We start from the raw sequence: 5,471 nt of genomic DNA on the forward strand, positions 1-5,471 counted from the left end.
TGTATGTGCAGTTTGTCTAACTTCACTCTGGCTTGTCTAACCGTTCCTCCCTCCATTCTCAAACACTCCTCCTCTCCTCGGACACTCCTCCCTCCCTCAGTCCCAGCTGTGGGAGGAAGGAAAAAAAAAAAAAAGGGAGCCGGACCTGTCAGAGAGATGAACAGAGATAATTTAATAAAAATCACTGACTAAAACCAGAGCCTTACCTGGATGTGTCTCTGAAGAGCATTAACTCCTGCTCTTCTTAATGACTAAATCAGAAATGTGTTTAAGCCCACGTACAGAACGGGAGGGTGTTCTGCAAAATTTATCAGATCAGAAAGTTACTAGACCAGAATGATGGACTCACATGCGCAGGAGCCTGATTACAGCAGATTAACCTAATGGTATTGTTGCCGCCTGTAAAAACACATCAGCACATTTGTCAAAGCGCTGTTCTTTGAGGGCCCAAGAGGTGGTAATGCTTACTGACACTTTAGCCACTGATTGGCCTTCAACCTCCCAAATCACTGCGGTAAGATTTCTTTCTGCATGTGCTTATTAGGGTTTGGGGTCTCAGCCAAAGAGTCCTTATTTAGACAGGACTTCCTCCGCTGCCTAAAGCACTCATTCATCAAGTAGAAACACAGACCACGGTGCTATTGTTTTCCATTGTGACTCGCAGTCACTCGTGTCCTGTTTGTTTCAAAATCTCAGCCGGGGCCCAGCTCCGACTGTCTCTGTTCCTCTAAATGTTCTAATTTTTAGCACAGAGACCATATAGACTGGCATTTTCATGGTTGGTTGAGTTGCACTGCGTTCTTATTTTTTTAATTATCCAGCTGTAAGTTTCACTGAAAAGTCCTCTTAATCACCATATAGACACAGTGGTGCCCAATCCTGGTCCTGGAGGACTACTATCCTGCATGTTTTAGATGTTTCTCTGCTTTGACACACCTGATTTGAATGACTGAGTGATTAGCAGGCTTCTGCAGAACTTGAAGACCTGCCGAAGAGCAGGGAAACAACTAAAACCTGCAAGATAGTGGCCCTCCAGGACCAGGATTGGACACTACTGATATAGAGCATGATAAATATAGAGAGCAGCTCCAGCTGGTTGAATTTGGATCAATAGTCAAACTCCAGGCCGCTGTCCTGGGAGTTTTAGGTTTTTCTGTTCCAAGAGACCTGATTCAAATGGTTTAATTACCTCCTCACAAATCATCAAGTTCACCAGAAGCATGTCCACAAGTCATCCATTTAAACCAGGTGTTTTAAAGCAAGAACACATTTAAAACATTCAGGAGAGTGGCCCCTGATGAATGGAGTTTGACACCCCTGTGTTAGAGCATCCAAGTATTACAGTTTTACGGGTGCTACTTGTTCTCGATCGCTGCCAAAACACCTATGTCTGTGTGTGTACTCATGTATCTGCAAGTTTTACAGATACTGAGGTAAAATTTGGTGTGGCAGTAGCTAAGAGTCATTCCCAACACATAATTCAAGCACAAACTGGTTGAACAGGCCCTTTGTTAAGTCAACCTTGTCTGTTTGATAGGAAAGTGTCCCATGAACCAGTGGACAAGTATTAATGACGTTTTCAGGCAGTTATTAGTGGATGAACTGATTAACTTTCGGTGCAAACCCAATTCAAGATGGCCGTCACAGCCAACTGACCTTGGGAAACACAACAATGGCTATAATTCAGCCAATTTTTATAAATATGAAGGTAAACCTTGGTGCAGTAGTAGCTAAGAGTCATTCCAAACACATACTTTGAGACCTACATATTGTGAGATATTTGCCTAAAAGTTTTGGTGTTAACTGTTAGGGCTCTGTTTGTCTGTCAGCAAAAACAGAGAAAAATCTCATGAATTCTTGGATGCATTCTAATAAAACATTCATGCAGTTCTTAGTTAATGAACACCTACATCAGAATAATGTTTGGAGTCAATCCTTTTCAGGATGGTCACCACAGTTTTATTACCCTTAGCCAGCAGAAAAAAGAATCTAACTCAGCTGCAACCACATCAGATTCTTGCTCAACATCTATAAAATTGGCTGAGAGGCATTTAATAAACACAGATTGTGCATATTCTTTTTTTTTTCCAAGGTTTGAGTCACTGTGTCACTTTTCAGCATAAGGTGATTTTGGTTTAAAGCTCTGGCATGAAAGGCGACATGTGGCATCAAGTTATTTATCAAGGCTTTTTATTTTTCGTACATAAAAAAAAAAAAAAGAACGGCGTCATCATTCATTCAGAAATGTTTAGAGTTCACATACCAGAGCTGGTCTGGTATCAGCCAGGTAAATCAACAGTCTGACGTGTGAAATACAGGCAAACTATAGTAAATGTTTGGATTTTTGGTCAAAATCAAAGAGTGAAGATTTGCATTCCTGCCCTTGCAGAGCAGGACATTATCATGCAAGTTGTACCTTTTAAAAAAAAACGCTCTGAAAATCCACATTTGTGACGCGGCTAATTTGTGAATATATAATGTGCACTCAGGTGAACATTTGCTGTGATATTCTTAGGGGGAAAAAAAATCAATGTCATTTTTAAAAAAAAAGTAAAACATTAGTAATTACTGGATAGATTCTTGCATTATATAGAACCATAAACTATGATCCAGAGAGGATACAGCTACTGAATTTTATTTTCTCTGCTAATATTTACACAAGGATTTGTTTTGTTTTTTTTAATCTAAAAACATAATTACTAGATAGGCTATTGTCCAATTTGGTATCATTTACAATTTACAATTCTGTAGGCTACTGCGTTTATGAACAGGGTAGACAAAAAAAAAGCCTTGGCTTCAGCCTATTCCTTTTTTTGTAAATAATGAATCTGTAAAATAGTATTTTGATTTTATTTTATACGTGTAAAGTTGATAATTTACTAAAATAAAGTGAAATGAAATAAAATTTACAATCCCAAGGCAATAAACCTACAGATTTGATTTTTCTGCTATTTTCCCCCGTACTTTGTTCTCTGTGGTTTTGAGAGGATGACAGAGATTTTGACTTTTACAATACTATTTTATGATTGCTGTAGGTTTTTTTTGTTTGTTTGTTTTTTGTTATTGTTGTTGAAGAATACCTGTAAAAACTGGATAGATTATTGTACAATGTAGTATAATTTTGCATTTAAATGTTGCTCTGTTTGTTTGTTTTGTTTCAATATAACCAAGTATGTACTCCATTTTAACAACGGCACTGGATTAAAACTTAATTTCGCAATATTTATATTTGCACTGTCTCAGCTGTGCCCTTTTTAAAGGAACCAAACCTGTTAGAAGTCAGTAAATGTTAACTAACACTAAAATAAATGAACGAAAACAATATTGTTGAAACACATAAGGACGTTCCAGAGTTAAACCAGAGACAATATTTTAATATGAACTTGTCAGCCTGAGCATGGATCTTATTTTGGGAGGAGGATGGCTTCATCATCCTCCCATGTCTGTTTATACATCCCTCCAGGCTGCCATTAGCACAAGATAACCAACAGAACCACACATGTGAGGACACATAGGCAATCCGTTTGCATAGACTGGTAAAGAAAAAAAAAACAGCTTTTAAAGAACCTTATCTTAACACAAACCACGCTAAAAATACAAAGTTCAGGCAGTCTGGTCCTGTTCTATTACACACTGAACTAATTACTGTACAATGATAAAGCCCACAACCACAGTGAACCTGCTGACAGAGGTGTCGGCTTTTCTTTAGTAAATACACCTTTGTTCCTCAGCTGAAGGCCACTCAGTATTTACATGTCTGTGGGGAACACCCTTCCAAATTACAACGTGTCATATCTGATGCTCACTCACTCAGGAAGTGTAATCACTGCTAGACTCCTTCATAATACTAAAGCAAGCCTGCGGTTTGGAGCGGGACTAAAATTGTAGCCTGTATGCAGTGTCTGGGGAAGACAATGTACTGGAGGTAAGTCAAGGATAAAGTTAGAAAGGTGCTCCACAATCTCCCAAAAGAAGTACCAAGCTCCCTTCGATGATCTTTTTTCCCCCAGCAAACCACAGCAACCATGACTTTTAATTGGGATATATCATAGTTTTGTATACTTCTGTGATAGTCGTGTGGTGTAATAGTACTTCTATCTAGCTGTGCAGTTCTTGGGATCATCAGTCATGCATTTAGTTCTAAACCAATTAAACGTATGATAATATAAAATACTTCTTAGCCAAAAAAATGCATTAGAATATTACAAATAAAGATAAAAAAAGAGCAAAAACAATCATTTTATGTTGTGGTTAGTGACCACAATGGTCACGTTTGTATGTATTTTTAAGGTTGAATTGCAGTTTTAAGCCATTTGAAGTCTTTGTGTGAAGACAATCTTTTTTTTATTTAATCCTGTGTTACTATGAAAGAAACCAAAAAAAGTCTCACTGCTTTGTAATGTTTTCCATTTGTTTTGCTTTTATTTTTTTTCTTGTTCTTCAAATTTTTGTTCTTCGTGTTATTAGAAGTTAGTAGAACCTGAAACACACAAGTTGTGTCACCATGCAGCCCCACTGGAGCTACTTTTATTTAACAATAAAATCATATCGATGTCACTCTTTGACACAGGAGAACTTTGACCCAGAAGAGTTCACGTTCAGAGCTGTTACTGCAAAGCATTCAGGTCCTCCACCACTGTGCTGACAGCTAGCTGGTGTTTGCACTGATGATATGCTGCATTTGTTTATTTCACTCCTAAATGCGGTGCCGAGTATGTTGGTCAAAGATCTCCATGTTGGTTTCGTCTGTCCTAAGGATTTTGTCCCAGAAGTCTTGCACAGTTGCAGCTCTGCTAACTTAAGCTCAGGTGCCTTACTCTTTTAAAACAGTGTTAAAAATCCCGGTCCCCTAGGGCTACTATTACATGTTTCAGCTGTTTCCTGACTCGAAGGTTAAATTACCTGTTCAGGATCTCTTCAAGTTTTGCAGAAACCTGTCCCATTTATTAAGCAGAGAAATATAAAAAATGTACAGGACAGTGGCCCACAAGGACCAAGATTGGACACCACTGGTGTAGGAGATAGGACAACAAGCAATACATGACTTGTCTTTGAGTAACTAAAAATTTAGGTGCATAGTATGGATATAAATATTTTTCTTTTCTTTCTTTGACACATTTTGACCTCAGAGTGAACTTGCCAGAATGTGCTTTTCCCAAATTAACACAAGAATGAACTTCAAATTGTTTTTTTTTTTTAAATGGCATTTTGACCCTTCCCTTCCTCTAAGATCATTGCGGATGTCTTTCCGACATGGCATTGATGGAAAACACCTTACATTGCAAACTGTCAAGATATCTGTATTTACAAAAGGTGCTTACCTTGGCCAAAAACCATTTAATCAATGTATGACATAAGCATATTTTGGCTGCTGATTAATTACTTATATTTCACCAGGACTGTGATTTAACGGGCAACACAATCTCTTCGCACAATAGCGGAAATCACATTTGCCATTAATGAACTCATGA

The sequence above is a fragment of the Kryptolebias marmoratus genome, linkage group LG21 (assembly GCF_001649575.2).
Source record: "Kryptolebias marmoratus isolate JLee-2015 linkage group LG21, ASM164957v2, whole genome shotgun sequence".
NCBI lineage: Eukaryota > Metazoa > Chordata > Actinopteri > Cyprinodontiformes > Rivulidae > Kryptolebias > Kryptolebias marmoratus.